At 37.5% G+C, this 24,094-nt stretch overlaps 1 long non-coding RNA gene across 5 annotated transcripts in view; it reads right to left on the bottom strand.

Annotated features, from left to right (window-relative positions):
* Positions 1-23,231, bottom strand: part of LOC138849650 (uncharacterized) — a 42,859-nt gene extending 19,628 nt beyond the window's left edge. For 2 of the 5 annotated variants that reach the window (XR_011388655.1, XR_011388654.1), the window contains exons 1-3: positions 22,882-23,231; positions 22,635-22,786; positions 18,289-18,388 (exon numbers count right to left, since the gene is read on the bottom strand). This is a non-coding gene — a long non-coding RNA (uncharacterized lncRNA). The remainder of the gene's footprint in view (positions 1-18,288; positions 18,389-22,634; positions 22,787-22,881) is intronic. The other 3 variants (XR_011388656.1, XR_011388657.1, XR_011388653.1) reach the window with 3 other exon arrangements.
* Between the last annotated feature and the right edge of the window lie 863 nt (positions 23,232-24,094).

The following is a 24,094-nucleotide window of genomic DNA, read 5'->3' as shown; positions in this document are numbered from 1 at the left end:
CCCTAGTGGGTCTTTAAGTGTTCTTCAGTGTTTATTGGAGCCATGTGCTCCATTTAAAATTATATGAGGCAGTATAATATAGTGGTTAAGCAGTTAGGAGCCAATTTTCCAACCACAAGGAGGAATATATTATTGTGAAGGAATCTAAAATTCCTCTACCTACCCTAGAGGATCTCCCCTCCCAATCTAATATCCACTTCAAATCTGTGAATGTAACCTTGTTTTATACACTATGCCATCATCATACTAACATATTCAGGAAACAAAGTATGCTATTTTCCACCAGTCTATCCAAGTTAGTAAATCTTTACTTTTTGTAAATTTTAATCTACCCCCTCTAAATTCTATATTTGAACCCTACATAAAATTGCTTTTATTTGCACCAAAAAATGACTTGAGATTTCTCCCTAACCAGAAATTGGGTTCATACACTCAGTTGTCCAATCTAGGCCCTCACTAAATATGAAAATTTGAGCATATTTTTCCATCTCTGAATCTGTTTGCTTGCTTGTTGAGTGAGAACACTAGTGATCTTATTTCATTGTGTTATGAATTGAAATAGTTCAAGACACTGACATGATGTTGTTGTAGGCAGGCATATAGAATAAAATTGATCAGGTTTGTGAGCCTGAAGACCATGTCTTCACCACGCCCCTGTGTGATCTCATGCCCCTACCTGGCCACACCTGTTTGCCCACCAGCCAATTAGGTTAATTGACCACTCCCCTTTGAAAGTGGGTTAAAAGCCTGGGACAGCGTGTGCCCAGACCCTTTTTCCTCTTTGGCTTCTTGCCATTTTGGGCCTGCATGGCCCTGTGCCTCCAGGGCGCATGGCCTTCGGACCACCTGCCCTATGCTTCCTGGACTAGATGATCCTCCACGTGGCTGGTTCCTGGTACTTGGTATGAACCCAGATTTACCTCTCTCCTCTAGACAGGGCCCTCACTTTCCTATGCATCTTTCTCACCGAATGAAAGCTTAAAAACGTACCATGCTGCCTTGTTTATCTATGCCAGTATTCAGAATTCTCTGAATATTAGGCAAGAACCCTCACGGGCTTATTAATATTGGGAAGTTATTAAGTTATTAATAAGCATATGGTGATATCATTCGGTACCCCATATTCCACTTTCACACAGCACCCTAGGTGGGACTTTTGGGGGACTCTTAGGGGAACCATATTCCAATATCATATTTTAGGGGGCCGATTCGATATCAATGTCATTTGGTAAGCCTGCAACCCATAGCAGAGTATCTGAGTTCAAGTCCAGGCATCATTTTCTTTATTTTTTTTTTAAAGAATTATTTTATTTATTTGAAAGACAGAGTTACAGAGAGAGGTAGAGACAGAGAGAGAGGTTTTCCATCCGTTGGTTCACTCCCCTGATGGCCGCAACGGCCAGAGTTGAGCTGATCAGAAGCCAGGAGCCAGGAGCTTCTTCTGGGTCTCCCACGTGGTGCAGGCTCCCAAGGATTTGGGCCACCTTCTACTGCTATCCCAGGCCATAGCAGAGAGAAGGACTGGAAGAGGAACAGCCAGGACTAGCACCAGCGCCCATATGGGATGCCAGTGTTTCAGCGCTTTAGCGCTTCATGCCTGGGCTTTAACCAGCTGCGCCACAGTGCCGGTTCCCAGGCATCACTTTCAAAAACAGCTTCCTGTTCAGACACACCCTAGGGGACAGCAAATGATGGCTCAAGCACTTTAGTTCCTGCCACCCACTTGGGAGACAGTGATTGAGTTTCTGGCTTCTGGCTATGGCCCAACCAAGCCTAGATTTTGTACGCATTCAGGGAGGAACCAGTGAATAGAAACTGTATTCATGGTTTCTTTTCCATTAAAGACTTTAAGAAGTAAGAAAAAAAAATCTAGGTCATTTCAAATAAGGCCTTTTATCTGATTCTGCATAAGAATAATACTCTTGATGAGGATATTAGTAAAGAATTTCCTGGGCTTCTTATCAAAGTCTAGTATTATCTTTCTTTAAGACACAGGCCATTCCCCTAGATACTTTTTAAATCCCAGTCAGGATTTAATTTCCAAGGCATTATAAAATATATTGATTCCTAGTCTCATTCATGACAAATCAAACTTTCTGTGACAGCTGCAAGGTGCCTCCTTCACATATAACTCAGGCTTTCTAAAAGGAAATAATCATTGTCTCTTCCTATTTTAAATACAATAGAGATTTTGTGTGTTGGTCTTCAAAACAATACCTCTATTTCCTTGAGTTTGCCATACTGAAGTTGTTTTATTAGTTCTCTGAGATTTATGTATTTTCAATGTACAAGTGCCTAGAGGGGAAGATAAATAGAGGTACTCTTATAGTAAAATTTGAAAAATAGTTCAAGGCTTGAAAAAGCAAGGCTTATTAGTTGTTCAAAATTAAAATGAATGTTTTCCCTTCCTTGCTCTTTTTTTGCAAGGGGCATAAGACACGTGAAAAGAAGTTTTCTGATATTCTAATTTTTTGTTTTCCAGCCATTGCATATCAATGTCTAAACTAAATGCTAAGTCATTTACTGTAGATACTTGTATACTTCAGAAAAGAATTATTCTGAGAGCTGCAACCCTCAGGCTGAGGTACATGAATCCTAGAGCACCCAGGCCTTTTTTCTTTAAGATATATGCTAACCAATACACCAATGAAACTAATGCACACAGACATTATTATGGCCTTTCTTCTTCATTCAGAAAGATAGGATTTCAGTGATTCATTGAAATACTAAAACGTTTTAATGTGTTTACTAACACTGTGTTAAAAATAAATCTCCAGACATTTGTATACCTCTGTGTTTGATCAATTATAAGGGAATTTCACATTTTAGTGCTCCAGAGGGGCATCTTACTGCCTGTGGTTCCTGAAAAAGATATTTCTCATATGCTCTACACTAATAAAAAGCAGAGATCACACCTATTTTTCCTAAAACTCATTTCTGAATTCATTACAAAATTACACACTGTTACTATTATTCCCAATAGTATCAGTTTTGCAGCCTTAATACTAATTTCCCATTAAAATTAAATAATTCTCCAAAAGTCCGATGCTGTCTATATTCATAAAAATTGATTGTTATATCTGTAATGTTAACATACAGTTTTATTTAAAAATATATGAATTAGATTTGGTTTAAAAATCAAAGTTAAGGATTTTGAAGGAAAATATTCTTATTTGGAACAGAATAAAAATAATTTCTACACTCTGCTAGTTAAATTAATAGCCATAAACTTAACAAAATGAGTGCCAAATAGCACTGAGTAGCAGAGAAGTGTTCTGGAAAGGACTGAGGTCAAATCTGAGTTGCTGATGCACCTTATTACTCTCAGTAATAGATATGGCTCCTAATGTTGGTTCATAACCTGTATGAAGGTGATTAAAATAAGTATTCAGGCAATCAGCACAAGTTTTGATGAGGTACACAGGGGCAATGAACAGAAGGGGAAAAGTACAGGGTCATGGTTAGGCCTGGTGAGCATGGATATAAAATAGATGACAGAAAAAAATATAAATGAAAGTACCTGAATAGAAGCTGGAATATAGGGGAAAACAGAATAGAATGATTCTAGAAAGTCAGAGTGAGAGATTCTACAAAAGAGAATGCAGAGGCCAGGCTGGGGCAAACACTTTCCATAGAATTTTTGATGAGGGCAGAGCAAGGACCTGATAGGCTAAGGTGTAAATAGGAGGTGATGAAGTGAATGAATGAAAGGTAGCTTATCATTTCAAAAGCTTGTTTTAGGAAAACAGACATCATCAAACAGAAATAAATGTAAGTCTGGAAAACTCATTTTAAAAAAATATTAAATAGGCATTGTTGTTCGTATACTCTGAGAATAAAAACCAATAAGGAGACAAAGGTTGCAAGTGAAGATGCAAGATATTTGAGATTTACCATTAATAGAAATCAAAGCCCATATACAAGGATTTACAGTTATAGGACAGGGCATACCATTTTCTCTGGTGACAGAAATTGGAAAGTGAGTGGACAAAGGACTGCTTATTCATAAAGAGCAGAGAAGACAATAGAGACATATGTGTGTTTAATTATCTTAGTGTCCTATAAAACAAATTTACCCTAAGAATGAGACAGCAGCTTGTAGGATAGGGAGTTGAAAGGAAATTTCAAAATTTGAAAGAACTGCTTAAGGCAATGAGGGAAGAATCTGACTAAATTTTTCAGAGCATCTGTAAGTGGTATTGGGGTTGAAAATATGAGTGGAGAGTACAAATTTATGTAGACTCTAATATGCAATCAAAATTAATTTTCTTTAGGCACTTTCGATGGACCCCTTAAATAAGCAACCAAGTTATGATATGAGTTTATGTCAATTCAAAGCAGTTACAATGAAACAAAAATGAGGTCAGTATTTAGGATACTAGGGAGAAAGGAACTTTATTTTTCATAGTTGGATAATAATGTAATTTATCATCCAAACTGGGGCATATTTGGGAGTAAAAAAAAGCAATAACCAAACAAGATGTCAAGAAACAGGAATAAACTGGTCTGTCACAGGCAAAGGGGAATAAATCACCATCAGGTTCATAGTGACTGAAACTTTTTTTTTTTATTTGACAGAGTTAGACAGTGAGAGAGAGACAGAGAGAAAGATCTTCCTTCCTTTGGTTCACCCCCTAAATGGCCACTACGACCGGAGCTATGCCGATCTGAAGCCAGGAGCCAGGTGCTTCTTCCTGATCTCCCATGCGGGTGCAGGCGCCCAAGCACTTGGGCCATCCTCCACTGCCTTCCTGGGCCACAGCAGAGAGCTGGACTGGAAGAGGAACAACCAGAACTAGAACCCAGTGCCCATGTGGGATGACGGCGCTGCAGGCAGAGGATTAATCCAGTGAGCCACGGTGCCAACCCCTGAAACTTGATTTTAAAAGACCATGTAGGTTGAGACAAAATGTTCAGTAAATGCCTAAACTTAGTTAAGGTTGAAGAAAGACTAGATTATGGGTAAGGATGTGAAAATTGTGGAAGTATAAAAATACCTTAGCTAAAAGAAAATGGGCTGTAAGGGTTGAGATCTCACAAGTTTAATAGATCCTGTGATTATGGCTAATGAAACAATTTAGTACTACTGCAATGGAGAAGGTGAGAAGTTTATTGGGGTTCAGAAAGTCACAGTGATCCAAGGTTAAAGTGTGGATGTTTATTTTCCTACGCACTTAAAATTGTCCAGGAAGATAGTAGAACTAATGATGGTGAGAAATTTTAAAAGCCAGAGGCCACAGTTCCCAATGAATGTAAAGGGGAGATATTGGGGGAGGTCAGCCAGTGAAAGGATGAGGTCCAGGTGACGTGAGGCTCAGTGGAAAGAGTTTTATTAGACGGCACAAGAGGCTTGGTAATGGCTCTTATGAAAATGAATACATTTGGCTTTCATTGCTTCTGGTCATTAAGTACTTGAATCACCCCTGATCTATGCTCATCCAAAAACTTTGATTATAATTTTACACCCACTGCCCACAGTGATCAAATTCACTGTGATAACAATTTTATCAAGTTATGCATATCTTTTATAATCCTCACCTTAAATTACCAAATTGGACTTCTTGTTAATGTTTTCATTTTGATTAACAAGGGTTCATCCATAAACAATAATCTATTTCTGTTCTGCTGATAAAACTAAGATGTACTGCCAACAAAAGGGTCAGACATTAGACTAGGAAGAATAGAAGAAATGAGCTGCCACATTTTGAGACACCATTGAGAGTCTATGTCTTGAGATCTGACTATTTTCTATGTACTAAATTTAAATATCAATAGAAGTTAAAAATTAAATGCCTTCATATCTTATTTATGACAATATATACTCTTGATATCTTCTCTCCTTGCTTTTCATTTTAATAAACAAAAATTCAATTGTACACGCAAGTATTACTTAACTTTATATGTCATCCTTTTCTACCATTAATGAAAGGGATATTGTTAATATTTGTAAAATGTCTCAGATTATCCCTAACTAGATAAGAATTTGACAAGAGAAAATTAGATGTGAAAACAATATTTTTGATGCTACAATATTTTTCAACTTTCCATTTGTGATACATTTTTTCACTACACTGAAATGGCACACAGCAGGTAAGCCTCTTTTGAAACCTTATAGAATTTTGCTTGCACCAAAAGATCAAAACTCAATGACCCGCAAATAAAGTGAGTAATTTTCATTCATTAGCATATCCAGGATTTTAAATTAGTTTGATTACATAAGATTGGTGAAATTATAGCTAGTTATAGAGATTAAAGGTATCAAAATATTATTTTAACATTTAATAAACATACAAATTATTTAAACAAGGGTTATACAAACTATGTGTTTGCATTCATACCATTTTAATTATATAGTTATATACAATATGCAACCCCTAATATGGCAGCAGATAAAATCTCCCCTTGGCATGTACCTTTTTTCTTGAGGTAGGCTTACACATGAAAATATTGGCTTTCTACTTTCTCTTCTCAGCACTCTGAGGCCTCTGAATAGTTTAAAATTAATTTGTCAATTCCTGGGAATAGCATCAAGCTTCCAGAAATCATATTTACATATTCTCTCTATACTTATTTCATATGTTCTGACAATTTGTAAGATACTTCAGATAGAGTCAACCATATGATTAGCAATTTAAAGATACTGTATAATCTTAAAGATAAAAGTAAGTTAGCCTTAAATTATATCTTCACCAAATTTTACGAACACAATCACAAAATATGTTATCAAAACATACATCCACAAGAACACAAATGTTATCATAAGCTACAAAAAATATCAAGATATTGGAGGGTTTTATAGTAAGAAATTCAGAGCTTTCTTAGTCACAAAAAAATACAGAATCCAAAACACACTTCTAGAATTGGATCAAACCAGTCTGTTTTTTCAGCTCTATTTGTTGATCCTTTAAGTTATTGGATTCATTTCCAGAGAAGGGAATAACCTACCTTGCAAACTTGCTCAGTTATTGGCAGTGTAGAAATCTGTCAGATGTTTTGTTAAAAATAAACCCAAGTGTTCAAAATGGATTTTAAAATGTGGTATAAGTACAAAATGGAATATTATTCACCAGTAAAAAGGAACAACATCCCAGCATCAACTTGCATTGCAACAGTGTGGATGAAACTGGAGGTTGTTTTGTTAAGTGATACAAGCCAAGCACAGAAAGATAAATACCACATGGCCTCACTCACATGAAGAACATAAAACAGTTGATCTCGTAAAATTTAATAATAAATTGGTAGTTACTAGAGGCTAGGGAGAGTAGAGGAGAAAGATTCTGATAAAAATTATGATCCCCAAATGGAACCAGTTAAAAGGGAAATACAACATTGGTATATGTTCTACAACATAATTTTGAAATCTTTCTATTTCAGTGATTTGTTTTACCTAGTTTCAAACTCTACGGTTCTCCTGGACTTAAATTTTTTACATGTACTTTAAAAATTCTCTACACTCATTTTAAACCTGGGATATCTCTGTGTTAGGTTTAAATGGTGTACAATGAATGAACAATCAAAAGGTAAAGCAACATGAATTTTATTGTGTATTTGGTAAACTGAGTTAACTGATATTTCCCAAAGTATAAGGTCTGAACTAGTAATGTCCACATCACCTGGGAAATTAAAATACTAGAAGTTGGCAAAATAAAGTCAGGCTCCCTCACTGTGGTCACTACACCTAAGCCCAGAAGCTGATATATTTCTGCTATGTAACTGTTCAACTGCTTGCCAATATTTTCTGTTAGCATATAGAAGATATTGGGAAATTAGTGGAGTACCTGTTCTCTGTGAGTGCCTCCCAACCACTGTGAGAATAAAGTGCAGGCTTCACTTCTGTGCTTGCCCACCACCATAAGAATGAAGTATTCATCTGTGATCAGCTCTGCAGTTGTGCCTAATCCTGTCCCAATCTGGCTGACAAGGGCGCCTCTCCATGCACAAGAGAAACCAGAGCCTGTACTAGGAGAACAGGTCTTATATAGCTTAGCAGAGAGAAGAAAGTATGAACAGTAAATTCCACTGGATGGGGTGAAGGCAATGCATATGGTTGGACTATTTGGTCACCTGAATTCTGATAAATCAGACTGGATTTAGGAAAGCGAAACTTATCTCGAAGAAATCAAAACTTATTTTACAAGAAGGCAACTGGGCCAGAGCCTAAAATGGTGCCTGAGGCTTAAGATGGCACCTCAGATAAGATGGCACCAGTTTCACTCACATTCACTCCTTTTGTTTTTTATGAAATAAGTATTGTGTAGTATTCTATCAGCCCTAAAAGCCCAAGAGTGGGTAGAGGGACAATGATCTATTTTTGGGAGCTACTTTCTGCTGGCATGAGGCAATGTCTCAAGCCATAATCTCCTGGGTGGGGAGTCGAGTACACCCCTGTAGCAGCATTTAGTTGATCATCTGGTTGGCAAAGGCTTTGGTTCATTCCATTATCACCTGCTATAAACACTTTAACAGACAAGGTAGTATAAAAGCCAGGGTAAAAATAGCAACCAATGGACCTAGGAGTGGCATTAATCAAATAATGCGAGGATTCCATACAGATGGAGAGAAGAAGTGTTCTTTGGACCCCAGGGCAGCGTTTTTAGTAGATGTGGCAATTGATGGAGTGTTTTAGCATTTCATTCTACCTGGCGCAATTGATTAACATAATAGCAACATTGTTCTCTCAGAAAAACAGAAGTGGCACTTTTTCAGGTGCTATAAGGTCTAGAGCTCATCTATTTTGTAATACTACACCCACTAGTGAGGTGATCTGATATTGAAGGCCTTGAATAGCATCTGCTGTTTCAATGAAGTCTCAATGTGCCAGAGTCCATCTCTAGCCAGTCCAGGGGTCCCAAGGTGTGAGACATATTGGTGCTCAAAGAAATGATATGCACACAGCAATGCTGACGGCATGGCTCTTTCAAGCACCAGACTTTATTTTTATATTATGTCACATAATGAATATTTTTCTTATAATAACAAGTCTGTTGTCCATTTTCTGTTTTCTTTCAACTTTTATTTTATAAATATAAATTTTGAAAGTACAACTTTTAAATTATAGTGGCTTTTCCGCTCATAACCTCCCTCCTACCCTCAACCATCCCATCTCCGACTCTGTCTCCCATCCCATTCTTCATCAAGATTCATTTTCAATTATCTTCATATACAGAAGATCAACTTAGTACATACTAAGTAAAGATTTCAACAGTTTACACCCAACACAGATACACAAAGTATAAATTGCTGTTTGAGTAGTAGTTTTACCGTTAATTCACAGAGTACAACACATTAAGGACAGAGATCCTACACGGCGAATAGGTACACAGTGACTCCAGTTGTTGATTTAACAATTGGCACTCTTATTTATGACATCAGTAATCACCCAAGGCTCTTGTCATGAGTTGTCAAGGCTGTGGAGGCCTCTTGTGTTCACGAACTCCAATCTTATTTAGACAAGGCCATAGTCAAAGTGGAACTTCTCTCCTCCCTTTAGAGACAGGTACCTCCTTCTTTGATGGCCCATACTTTCCGCTAGGATCTCACTCACAGAGATCTTTCATTTAGGTCATTGTTTTTGCCACAGTGCCTTGGCTTTCCATGCCTGAGAAACTCTCATGGGCTTTTTAGCCAGATCTAAATGCCTTAAGGGCTGATTCTGAGGCCAGAGTGCTATTTACAACATCTGCCATTCTATGAGTATGCTGTGTATCCCACTTCCCATGTTGGATCACTCTCTCCTTTTTAATTATATCAGTTATTATTAGCAGACACTAAACTTGTTTATGTGATCCTTTGACAGTCCTATTATTTTATCAATTATGAACTGAAACTAATCACTTTGACTAGTGAGATGGTATTGGTACATGCCACCTTGATGGGATTGGATTGGAATCCCCTGGCACATTTCTAGCTCTACCATTAGGGATACGTCTGAGTGAGCATGTGCCAAACTGTACATCTCCTCCCTCTCTTATTACCACTCTTATATTTAACAGGCATCACTTTTCAGTTAAATTTAAATGCCTAAGAATAACTTTGTGTTAATTAAAGAATTCAACCAATGGTATTAAGTAGAACAAAAAAATACTAAAAGGCATAAAATAGTAAGATGTTCCTCGACAGTCAGGGAAAGGGCTGATCAAATCATTCTCATAGTGTCCATTTTCTTAGAACCATTGACCTTGTATTTTATGTTGCCTCTAGACTCTTATGTCCACATCTAGTTACAACTTCTTTGACTTTCAAGGGCATATATGGAGCATGGGTTACAATCATAGATACAAGATAACAGGTTGCCCACAGAAGCCAATGCCTGGAGTGCTGTCAAGCTTTGCAGAAATTGGTTGCAGAAGCTAGAGTATTACTTTACCAATCTAATCTTTACTAGAAGCCCCAATGTTCAAAGCAGGCCCCTTTTTAAATGTATCCCCTCTTTTGCAATTATTTCTGTAACTCTTTAATATTTTTATTGTACTTATCTAAAGGTTTGTTTAGATCTATTCCACAGTTTTGACATCTTAATCATTGTTGTATTTGTAGCACATATTGAATTAAAGCTTTAATAACATTTATCTTTATTTAGTGGGAAGTGTATACCAGGGAGCATGTTGCCTTTTAATTCTTTTCTACAAACAGCTCAACCTTGTGTAAAGCATTAACCCTTTCTCCTACACTAACATTCTGTTTGATTAAAATTCTACAAAACAATAGACATTTTGAGGATTTTGAAACTAAGCGCTCTTCCCTAAAATTAGAAATAAAGCAATCATTAGCAGGACCACCAGGAAGCTCCGGCTTTCTTACACAGAGTGTAGTTCCCAACCAACCTAAAACTACCAAGAGGACCGCAGCTGTCCTTCTCACTTCTTCCTGAGACAGACCTTCTGCTATGACCTTGTCAGCCAGCCAAAGTTGCCTTGGCCTTGCCATCAATGGATCTGGTGATCTCTTCTTGTAGTTGTTCTTGGAATCAGTTATCAGAGATAACATTGCGGCCTAGGGTAGTTCCAGAAATCACCGCAGAATAGAGGGAAGCTGCAAAGCTGATTCCAACCGAGATTGCTCATCTTTTCTGGGTCGAGGGGTTAGTTTATAAAAGAAACTCTGAGTAGTCATGTAGTGTTAGGCATGGGGAAAAGATCACCAATACACAGGGACCAGGGGTAGAATTGTTGATACAAGTGTATAAGGTATAATTACAAAGAGATGAGGCTCCAGGTGGGCTAGAGAAGAAAGCGGTAGAAGTGATGTTCATATTGATAACACAGGAAATGTTATGTGGCATAAGGTCATTGGGTTGTTCTGTTATGTTGGTGACCCAACAGGTCATATCTTATTCTCCAGAATGTAGAGGAAGATGACTGAAGATTTTCTGAGGATTGGGGGTACAGAGGTTTGTAGAAGCAGAAACATTATTGAGTAAAATATACATGATGGGAGAATCCTGCATATAAAGCATTGTTGTTGGTAAAGGGCAGAAGATAAAATAGAATTCAGTAATTGTATAGTAGGGTGAGGAAAATATCAATGAGTGGTAACCACGTTAAGGGAGTTTTGGCTGGGTTAATCAGTCAGGACAAGTGTTTAGATAAGCATGTATCAAAATATCACATGGTGTACTACAAATATGTATAATATTTATGTTTCATTTAATTTTTTTATTATGAAAAATAGTTTAGTAAAGTCTCTGACCAAGTGGTTAAGATGTGGCTTTTATTGCCTGCCTCCCATATTAGAGTTTCTGAGTTTGAGTCCTGAATCTGCTCTGAAATCCAGCTTCCTGCTAATGCAAACTTTAGGAGGTAACCCATGATGGCTTCAGTAGTTGGATCCCTGCTTCCTAAATGGGATACCTGGATTCAGTTCCAGGATCCTCGCTTCAGACAGGTCCAATCCCAGCCATCATGGGTATTTTGAGAGTGAACAAGCAAGTGAGTTATATCTCTCCCCTGGCCCATTTGCCACTCAAATAAATCAATAAATATATCACCTTTTATCTATTTTTATTAATATTTCATCACATATATTTAAGATTTTCTGTCATTAAATTTAATGGTTTGATTACTTGGAAGAATATTAAATTCTAAAGGAATTTTTAAAAATAATTTACATTCTTGTTAATTATAAAAGAGAAAAAGAAAACTCAAAGCAAAAGAAGGAATTTAATGTAATTGAAGAAGTTATAATATTTCAGTAATAATTTTATATTATTTAGTCATTAAATAAATTTTTATTTAATTTAGAAAATTTATAATGTTAATATAAGCTGTATTAATGATATTATGTTTACATCATTAATTATGTTTAATAGCAACAGAAATGTAACCCTTTATTGACTGAAAAACATACATTGAAGTGCTTATTTAATGGGTTTGATTTTTTTAATTTAATATATATAGCTTTTACTCAATAAGAAATGCCATTCTAGAACTTTGGTCCAGAAAAGTGTCCTTCAACAAATTCACAATTTTGAATGGGTTTCAATATTATACTAAGTGGAACATATTAATAAGCCATTTGGCAAAAAGATGCAAAAAATTCTGCATCTTACTATGCCAAATGCTGCCCCTTTTTGGCCCTCCTAACTTAAAGAAAGTGTTTCAATGGAAACTGTTTAATAATTTAGTGAGAGATAGAGATATTTTGGAAAGAACACTCACAAGAAGAGCATTTAATGGCTGGTAAGGAAAATGGAAATGAAAACAGCTTACAGAATGGATACTATAAATAAGAAATAAGAAAGATTTCTGAACTGTGTCTTAAAACTGAATAAACTCAAATTTACAAGGTGTCAGAATTAATTTGATTTATTTTTCAATGGTTAAATTAAAGATTAAAACATAAAGGACCTCAAGTTTCTATGGTACTGCTCTACTTTATGGTAGATAAGAATAAACGTTATATCCTTCAGACTATTAGATGATTACTCATTAATGCTAAGGTAAAGACACACAAATGAGTAAATAACACCAGGCAGAACTGTTTACCCCCAACTGATGAATCTACCAAGCACAAACATAGGAAGCAGTTAAGAACTTTGCTATGCAGTAATTCAAATTAGATTTTCTCAAGCCAAAGAAACTTACTTTGCACCAGAATTTTGGAAATGTGCTTGCTACATCAGGAATTAATTAAAAATATGCTGCAAATAAGGAATAGTCACTACGCACGCACACACACACACACACTGTTCATAACAACTATCTTAGAGTATAACGAGTCCCCTCAAGTCTGGGAGATCCCTATGCAGTTCGGTTGAGGCAACTACCACCACACAACCTTCAGCAAGTGTCCAAACCAAACCACTGTTTCTTACCTTACTGATACGAAATAATATATATTGTACTCCTATTAATGGATAATAAATTAATGTTAAGTAGGTGAATGAACAAATAGGTCTTGGAAGAGAGAGTTATCTGTCACTGCCTATACTATCCTTTTCTTTGGGCTTTGTGAACAAAGTCATCAACAGATAATCATATAATAGTCCCCTCTGGACCTCAAAGAGCAAATGCAGGCTTCTCTCACTATGGCTGAAGAGGACATTGCACAGCACCTGACTCAATAAAGTCTTATATTTTAAAGATTTATTTCATTTATTTGAAAGGCAGAGTTACACAGAGAGAGGGAGACTCATACAAACACACACACACACACACACACACAGAGAGAGAAAGAGAGAAAGGGTAAGAGAGAGAGAGAGAATCTTCCATCTGCTGGTTCACTCTCCAAATGGCTGCAACAGCCAGGGCTCAAACAAGCTGAAGCCAGGAGCCAGGAGCTTCATCGAGGTCTCCAATGTGGGTGCAGAGGCTTCAGGACTTACACCATCTTCTGTCCCAGGAGCATTAGCAGGGAGCCAGATCAGAAATGGAGAAGCTGGGACTTAAATGCCCATATGGGATGCTGGCATTGCAGGCTTTGGCTTATCCTGTTCTGCCACGATGCCAGCCCCATTACTAAAGTCTTAAAATAAGGTAATCTGTAGCTTGAAGTTTAAGATTGCTTTTCAGTATAATAAGAGAATACTGAGTTTTGAGACTTTTTTTCCATGCAGATCCAGTATTAGTAATTTTTCCTCAAATATGAGCAAGAGCTCTACAGTGCAATGTTGTATTTTTTTTTAAATTTTGAATACATTAAAAAAGTATGGTAGCACTAGCACTGTGGCCAAGTGTGCTAAGCCTCAGCCTGCACTCCCTGCAACCCATATGAGTTCTGGTTCAAGTCTCTGCTGCTCCACTCTGATCCTGCTCCTAGTAATGTGCCTGAGAAAGCAGCATAAGAAGGTCCAAGTGCTTGGGACCCTACCACCATGTGGAAGACAAGATGGAATTCCAGGCTCTTGGCTTTAGTTTGTTCCAGCCTTGGCTACTGGAGCCACATGGAGAGTGAACTAGAGGATGGAAGAAATTCTGTCTCCACATCTCTCTCTCTCTCTCTCTCTCTCTCTCTCTCTCTCTCTCTCCCCTCTGCCTTTCAAATAAATAAATAAAATCTTTTTTTAAAAAAGAAATATTATGTAAGTTAATGACAGCATGTCCCAGGAATAAAATGTATGCTTTTAGTAAGTATGAATGTTTGGTGTCAATGGTCTGTTGACGATATCTATCTGAAAGAGTCTTTCAAATAATACTGTATGTAAAACATTACATGAAAGATATATCTTAAGTATGTGAAAATGCACATTTCTAGGAACACCAGGTTCATTTTTTTCTGGCTAAATTGGCTTGTGAAGAACTACACCTCTAAGTAAACATGGATCTTCTTTTTCTTCTGTATGTGTTTAAATATCTGAGTCCTTCCATTAAAATAGGACAGGGTTATTTCTTTCCAACATGTTGCTAATAAGGAATTGTTTATTCACTTATTGCATTAAACTCTGTGTGGGGGAGAAGTACATGAGATATTGACTACCTGTATGTAAAGGTCTATTTTCAGTAAGCCAATTCTTTTACAGCCATAGTTTCTTATTAAAGGCCAGCACTATTCTGGACTCTGCTCTCTATATTCTCACATAGTAACAAGGTTTTAATCATTTATTCATCATTAGTTTTCTTATCCTTTATCAACATTTATTAAGACTATAATCTAAAAGAGTATGTTAAATATTCTCCATCTCTCCAAAAGAGGTATATGGAGAATTGGAAATTCAGAAAGATTCCCTTTAAAGCAAGCAAGGATGATGGCTACAAGCCAATAAAAGAGAATGATATTATTGTCGCCCTCAGTGTTGATGAGGTGTGGGAGCTGCTATTTTGGGAAAGGTGAGTGTCTTGAAGTCAACTTTGGGACCTACTGTACTTTTGTTCCTCCAAAAATGGGCCACAGTGGAGACAGTGTTAGAAATAGGTTCTTCTCAATGAAGCTGCCAAGGTGTGCATTGCACTATGGCTGCAATGCTGGCTTAAGCCTCACAAGGTCACTGCTCTCCTGCATTGGCCAAGCCCCAGAGACAGGCACAGAAAGGTGCTTGGAAATCTCTGCTAGACTTGAATTTACATGCAGCTCTGGCAATCACAGGCTCCAAGATGGTCTGCGGGGACTCTGCATGTCCCATGAATTACCTCTACACCTGCAACCTGCTTTACACCTTGATTTGTCTGCTGTGACTTGTAATTGCTGAGTGGGCCCACATTTTGGCTAAATTCCATCTGTGGGTGGTGGACGTGCTCACGAAAATTGGCATCTCCTTGCTACTGATTGGATTCAGCTTGTGAAATTCCATCTAGTATGGCTATTTTTCTTTTTGTTGTTGTTGTTGTTTTAACTTTTATTTAATGAATATAAATTTCCAAAGTACAGTTTATGGATTATAATGGCTTCCCCCCCCATAACATCCCTCCCACCCGCAACCCTCCCCTTTCCCACTCCCTCTCCCCTTCCATTCACATCAAGATTCATTTTCGATTCTCTTTATATACAGAAGATCAGTTTAGCATATATTAAGTAAAGATTTCAACAGTTTGCTCCCACACAGAAACATTAAGTGAAAAATACTGTTTGAGTACTAGTTATAGCATTAAATCTCAATGTATAGCACACTAAGGACAAAGATCCTACATGAGGAGTAAGTGCACAGTGACTCCTGTTGTTGACTTAACAAATTGACACTTTTGTTTATGGCCTCAGTAATCACCCTAGGCTCTTGTCATGAGCTGCCAAGGCTATGGAAGCCCCCTGAGTTCACCGACTCTGATCATATTTAGACAAGGCCATGGTCAAAGTGGAAGTTCTCTCCTCCCTTCAGAGAAAGGTACCTCCTTCTTTGATGACCCATTCTTTCCACTGGAATCTCACTTGCGGATCTTTCATTTAGGTTTTTTTTTTTTTTTTTTTTTTTTTTTCCCAGAGTGTCTTGGCTTTCCATGCCTGAAATACTCTCATGGGCTTTTCAGCCAGGTCCACATGCCTTAAGGGCTGATTCTGAGGCCAGAGTGCTGTTTAGCACATCTGCCATTCTATGGGTCTGCTGTGTATCTCTCTTCCCATGTTGGATCGTTCTCTCCCTTTTTGATTCTATCAGCTATCTATCTATTCTATCTAGTATTTGCAGACACTATTCTTGTTTATGTGATCCCTTTGGTTCTTAGTCCTATCATTATGATCAATTGTGAACAGAAATTGATCACTGGAACTAGTGAGATGGCATTGGTACATGCCACCTTGATGGGATTGAATTGGAATCCCCTGGTATGGTTCTAACTCTACTGTTTGAGGTAAGTCAGCTTGAGCATGTGCTGAATTGCACATCTCTTCCCTCTCTTATTCCCACTCTTATATTTAACAGCGATTACTTTTCAGTTAGGTTTCAGCACTTAAGAAGAATTGTGTATTGATTACAGTATTCAACCAAAAGTATTAAGTAGAACAAACAAAAAAAAATACTAAGAGGGATAACATATTAAGCTGCTCATCAACAGTCAGGGTGAGGGCTGATCAAGTCACCGTTTCTCATAGTGTTCATTTCACTTTAACAGGTTTCCTTTTTGGTGCTCAGTTAGTTGTCACCTATCAAGGAGAACAAGTGGTATTGTCCCTTTGGGATTGGCTTATTTCACTCAGCATAATGTTTTCCAAATTCCTAAGAGGGATCACTTTTCAGTTAAAATTTAAACGCCTAAGAATAATTGTGTGTTAATTACAGAGTTCAACCAATGGTACTAGAACAAAAAAAAAAATACTAAAATGGATAAAGTATTACATTGTACATCAACCGTCAGGACAAGAGCTGATCAAGTCACTGTTTCTCATAGTGTCCATTTGACTTCAACAAGTTTCCCCTTTGGTGCTTAGTTGTCGTCGATCAGGGAGAACATATGCTATTTGTCCCTTTGGGACTGGCTTAATTCACTCAGCATGATGTTTTCCAAATTCCTCCATCTTGTTGCAAATGACCGGGTTTCATTGTTTTTGACTGCTGTATAGTATTCTATAGAGTACATGTCCCATACTTTCTTTATCCAGTCTACTGTTGATGGGCATTTGAGTTGGTTCCAGGTCTTAGCTATTGTGAATTGAGCTGCAATAAACATTAATGTGCAGACCACATTTTTGTTTGCCAATTTAATTTCCTTTGGGTAAATTCCAAGGAGTGGGATGGCTGGGTTGAACGGTAGGGTTATATTCAGGCTTCTGAGGAATCTCCAGACTGACTTCCATAGTGGCTTAACCAATTTGCAATCCCACCAACAGTGGGTTAGTGTCCCTTTTTCCCCACATCCTCTCCAGCATCTATTGCTGGTAGATTTCTGAATGTGAGGCATTCTAACTGGGGTGAGGTGAAACCTCATTGTGGTTTTGATTTGCATTTCCCTGATTGCTAGTGATCTTGAACATTTTTTCATGTGTCTGTTGGCCATTTGGATTTCCTCTTTTGAAAAATGTCTATTGAGGTCCTTGGCCCATCTCTTAATTGGGTTGTTTGTTTTGATATTGTGGAGTTTCTTGATTTCTTTGCAGATTCTGGTTATCAACCCTTTATCTGTTGCATAGTTTGCAAATATATTTTCCCATTCTCTTGGTTGCCTCTTCACTTTCCTGACTGTTTCTTTTGCAGTACAGAAACTTCTTTGTGATGTTCTCTTACTTACATTTATTGTTTTGTTTTCTATATCTTTTGGCTGTTTAGCCCTGAACCAGGAGCAACAGGGTCAGCTTCTGCAATTTTTTGGAACGATGCAGAAAGGCATGAAATGACCCTCAGATAAATTTAACTTGCATGAGTTCCAACGTTTAACCCAAATGACAACTGTCTGGCTAGCGGTGTTAAGAGTGGACACCTCTGCTTACCATGTGCTTCAATAATAGGAGGATATGTTGAAAAGGTTCTGAAAGTTGTCAACAGCATCAGCCTCTTCAGTTTTAGAGAGATTCTGAGAGGTTGGTTGACCTATGGATACAGGAACCAGAATCATAGTGCATTCTTTTAATGAGAAAAGGAACTGTGATTTTGTTCACTTTCTCTAATTTTTAGGTAAGCTAATTTGCGCATTTAATAAAGGAAACCATATCTTTAAAAATTAATTATGGATGCTGGGGTTATATATTTTTTCATGTTTTTCTATTTTTTTTCTTTTTTCATTGCTAAAAAGACTTTGAACCTGTCATTTCCTCTGAACCTCAGTGGCACCTGCAGTCTGCACTATGCACAATATCTGGCACTGTCTACTGTGGCTTGTCTAGCATTTGTACCTGCAGAGAAACTGTGCAATGACACTGTTGTGTTGATCATGCTGTGAATCTAAACATGCATTTTACTGGGATAATTGAATGTAGCACCAATCTGTGTAGATAATCCCCACTACCAAAAAAATTTAAAGCTTATCAAAACCAGAAAGTATGAGATTCTATTATGTTAAGTTCAATAAGGGGAGTCCAAATTCCCTATATTTCTTTTCTTTTTAAGAAAGAGATGCTTTCGTGAAAAGTGTTAATATAAAAGTGATCTTTAACTTCTAATAGTCTTTTATGTTTACACCAACGTATTCTAGAAATAGCTCTATCTTTAGGAAATTGGAATTTAGTTTCTGAGTTTTCCAAATAAGCACAAAGGAGAAGTGGTCTCATGAAATAGATGTATAACATTTACCTTCTGTCTTCAAATGGATTGAGTTTCAATAGTTCAACAGGTGTGTCTCTTTATTCTTATATTCATTTTTAAAACTTAGAGGTCCAAAACACTACAACTTATGCTATGTATTACCCCACAAAGCAAAAAAGATATTTGAGTATCTTAAAAACTGTTAAATAATTTCATCATGAAATGTCTCAGTGCTGTTAACAGCAACTTGCCAAATCCAAGCATATTTGAATTTGATCTCCCATAATTTGCAATTGAAATGCTATTGTGTTTCTGTATATTATGCTAAAATATTAAAAAAAATGGGAACCTTCCTTTGGGTTGCATGTTTGATTTTTTAAAAACTAATGGAAGAATTCATTAAAAAAATTTGCTGTTACCAAAAGGCAATAATAATTAACCAAATTATACAAATCATGGCTTCATGTTATGATATAATTTTCAATTTAAGGGCAAAAACTAGAAATTTGTGTCTGTGACATTACTTTTCCAATCTGAGGTTTCGTCTAAATGCTCATATTAAATGCACATTATGAAAATACAATGAATTTCAAAGAATGCTTGCACAAAGATTAATTATTTATTTAATTAAAATTCCATTTTCCCAGAAACTTTTTGAAACATCCTTGTATCAACCAGATATTAGTTTCAGTGTTTACAAAGTAATGTCAAATGGTTAGTGCTTACGAGCAGCAGTTAAGTGTCATTTAGAATGCCCGTACACCATATCAGTGCCTGGGTTTCTGTCCTGGCTCTGCTTCTGATTGCAGTTTCATCCCATGCTAGTTTCATTATAAGGCACACTCTAGAAAGCATTAGATGACTCAGGTACCTGGGTCCTTTCCAGTCATGTGGGATACCAAGATGATGTTCCTGGCTCCTGTCTTTGATCTGGCCCCAGCTGTTGTGGGCATTTAGGGAGTGAACCAGTAGAAGGGAATATTTATTTTATCTCTCTCTCTTTCTTTCTCTTGCTATCTCCTCCACTTCCCTTCTCTGTCTCTTTTTCAAATAAAATGAAATAAGTATGAGAGTACTTATGAATAATGTCAGCTTTTCATTTACACTCTGTTCTATAAAGTAGATAATATATTTTAAGAATACACACATAGGGGCAGGTATTGTGGTGCAGTGGGTTAAGTCACCACGTGGGATGCCTACAACCCATAGCGGAGTGTGTGTTTAAGTACCACTTCCTCCCCTTCCAATGTAGCTTTTGTTAAAGTGCCTGGAAAACCAGCAGATGATGACTCAAGAATGTAGGTTCTGCCATCCATGTGAAAGGTGGAGTTTCTGGCTCCTGGCTTCTGGCTGGCCCAACCCTGGTTATTGTGGGTATTTTGAGGAGTGAACCAGAAGATGGAAGAATTCTCTATATATTTCTCTGTGTCTCTCCCTCTATCATTCTGCTTTTCAAAATAACAATTAAATCTTACAAAAAGGAATGCACATATACATAAATATGTGTTACCAAGTCAAAATGGAATTTTTTACTTGAAGACACTTTCTATTACCTCTCCTATTTTTAAAAATTCCTTAACCGACTTTCAGGCAAAAAAAATCATCTGTATCTTTCCCAAAGACTAACTGTCATCCAAGTACTATTCTTGACCTAAGTTACAGGTCTCCAGGACCAGGTATAGTGATATATTTCACTGATAAAATCATGACTTTACTGGGAGAAAAGAAAGGGAAAGTTATAATTTTGGGTATAAGGCATGCCAAAGAAAAAGCCAAATCCTAGGCAAGAAAAGCAAGCAAAAGTGTTCTAGCAGTTGATGTGTTAGGAAAAGAAGTCCCAAAGTCCCAGTGATGTGACATAATGTCAGTTGCCATACCCACAGTGCTATACTGAGAGGCGAGCACCCAGAGGATTTGGCTGACAATGGGCAACAGAGGAGAGGCCATGTGGTCACCCTCAAGGAAACATCACACTACAAACTAAGATGGAAACATACTGATGCTAACTGAGCTGTGGACAGAACCAGGTTCTAAAAGTTCTGGCCCAATAATCACATCACACTCAGGGTCAAGATAGGAGGACAGCTATGGTGGATCAGTGTCAATTTATGTTCAAAAAGGATAGGTGACATTAGTCATGAATTATAAGGATGGTAAGAGGATATTTATTGCAATGATCAAGGAATTTTTACCACCACAACCCACAAGTAAGAAAACCCGGACGAAAGGGAGAAGACGGACACAAACACTAGGAACTTTCCCTTGTGCAAGAAAGAGACAGGAAAAGACAAGAATATCATGGCACTGTTAATTTAGAGCATTCCCCATGAAGGAAGATCTGAGGAGCTGAGTATTAAAGATGAAGTATGTGTCTCATTTTTATGGATGACTATCCTTTTTTAGTCAGTCCACTAAACCCTTTACATTTTTAATGCAATTGGATCCCTCCACATCACATCTCATATTATAGCCCAACATAGGAGGAAGTGCCTGCCTAGGGCCCCACTCAGAATAACACTTATTTGCTAAAAAATTCCATTACATAGCTCCCATCCCAGCCCTGCTGTTTCTATAGTCTATGGGTTAAAGCTTCCTCTGTGAAGACATGCTCAGGATATCATTGCCAGATAGAGACAGAGGTCATTGCTGTCCATTACTATCCATGACAAGATCTCTAGGGTCCCACGGGTTCCCCTTAAAACGTATAGGGAAAAAATATGATTTCTCTCTCCTTCAAACAGGCTGCTGTCTCAAATCCTTCTACTCTCCACTTTCAGTCAGCTTATTATCCATCCTACCACAGATACACTCTCACATAAACACATTGTATTTTCAGGGTTTGGCAAACTATAACTAACCCATGGGTCAAATTCAGAACACTACCTGGCTTTACATAGCTAAGAACAGAATTTGTAATTTAAATGATTACATATTAAATGGTTATGTAAGTATCTATCATATGACTTCAAATTTGCTTCTTGGTCCATGAAATCCAAAATATTTATGACTCTGTCCTTTAAAAAGCAGTTGGAGCTGGCGCTGTGGCTTGGTGGGTAAAGCCTCTGCCTGCAGTGCTGGCTTCCCGGCAAAGCTGGCATCCATGGAAAAGCAGTGGCAGATGGCCCAAGTCCTTGGGCCCCTGCACCACGTGGGAGACCCAGAAGAAGCTCCTGGCTCCTGGCTCCTGGCTTCAGATTGGCACAGCTCTGGCCATTGCAGCCACTTGGGGAATGAACCAGCGGATGGAAGACCTTTCTCTCTCTCTCTCTCTCTCTCTCTCTCTCTCTCTCTCTCTCTCTGCCTCTCCTTCTCTCTCTGTATGTAACTCTGACTTTCAAGTAAATAAATAAATCTTTTTTTTTAAAAAAAAGGAGTTGCTGACCCTACTCCATATCCTGTTTTAAATAACCATAGTTTTTCCACATATATGTTTTAAATACATCATGCTTTGATCCCTGCTTTCAATATTTCCAGTCTACATCATATAAACTGATTCCCCACATCATTTATTCCATCTGGACCACGACTGCTTCAATTGAATCACCGTTTAAAGCACCTATTTTGTTACAAGTTAAATGTGATCAAAACGTGTTACCTGAAAGAACTGTGTGTGTTGTCATCCTACCTCCAAAATCAAATTGTTTCAGGGATCCTGGTATCTGGTATTTGCTTAGCTGAGCCATTCACTAACGTGGCCTTGCTCATGGCTTCCATCTTCACCACAAAGAAAGATATCTGCCTCTGTTCCTAGGTACAGGAAATCCATGTGTAGAATATACAATCTGAAAAATAAACCTATGCTACAAGCATTGTCTACTAACCTTTGAGTAATTGGTACATACCAGATACTTTCAAACATAATCGTATTTGATCCTTTCGACAACTCCACAGGATAAGTGTTATTCATACTTTAGAGCTGAAGAAACTGAGCCTCCAAGAGGTTAATTGCTCAACTTCACAGAGCATGCAAGTGTCAGAGTTCCAGCTGCGGTCTTTAGAGATCCAAATCCCACATCTCTTCTACTCTACTGTGTGCTCCAAGTGTCAGACGATGATGCAAGAGCTAAGCACATCAAGTAGTGCTGGGATAGTGTTAGGGAAACCATGTTTAGCTTGGGAAGGGAACTTACATATCATTAGATAGAAGAATTAAGATGGTCTTACTCTGCTCTGTGAGCCTCAGGTGATTACTGACATCATAAATAAGAGTGTCAATTGTTAAATCAACAATGGGAGTCACTGTGCACCTGCTCCTCATGTGGGACCTCTGCCTTAATGTGTTGTACTATGCGAATTAACTGTAAAACTACTACTCAGACAGTTCTCTATGTGTGTCTTTGTGGGTGCGGTCTGTTGAAATCTTCACATAGTATATACCAAGTTGATCTTCTGTATGTAAAGATAATTGAAAATGAATCTTGATGAAGAATGGGATGGGAGAGGGAGTCGGAGATGGGATGGTTGTGGGTGGAAGGGAGGTTATGGTGGGAAAAGCACTATAATTTAAAAGTTGTACTTTTGCAATTCATATTTATTAAATAAAAGTTGAAAAAAAAGAAAAACAAAAAAAGAAATCTAAGGATTGGTAAAGAATTCAGACTTACCTTCCTGGATTTTTTTTGTGCCACAACCTAGAAGTTCTCGCAAACAAAATAAATGTGCAGACAACCTCATTATTTCCAAAGATTTCTATAAATCAGGATGCTCAGCTGTGTTCTGTAACCTTGTGATTTTCTAGGTGGAAAAGCAGGGATGGCTTGATAGGAAGATCTTTCTGCTGAACCATGAAGGGCTATTGCTTAATTTCTTCCAAAAATAGAGAGGGTTAAGCTTATAATGGAAAAAATAGCCATTTCATGTGATAATTCAACTGAGGTTAAAATTACTTTTAATTAATGATTCAATAAATTTTCTTACCCTCCCCTTATCAAGAACAATTAACATAGCTTTTCCTTCTTCTATTCCAAGGTTTTCTAATACTACTAACCAGTTCCAATAAAGACATGCATACCTAAAAGGAAGTGAGCAATTCTTGTTTTGTAATTCAAGAAAATA

The sequence above is a fragment of the Oryctolagus cuniculus genome, chromosome 5, assembly GCF_964237555.1.
Source record: "Oryctolagus cuniculus chromosome 5, mOryCun1.1, whole genome shotgun sequence".
NCBI classification, from domain to species: Eukaryota; Metazoa; Chordata; class Mammalia; order Lagomorpha; family Leporidae; genus Oryctolagus; species Oryctolagus cuniculus.
Note: the sequence above shows the minus strand (reverse complement) of the source record. Positions and strands in the feature narration are given on the sequence as shown.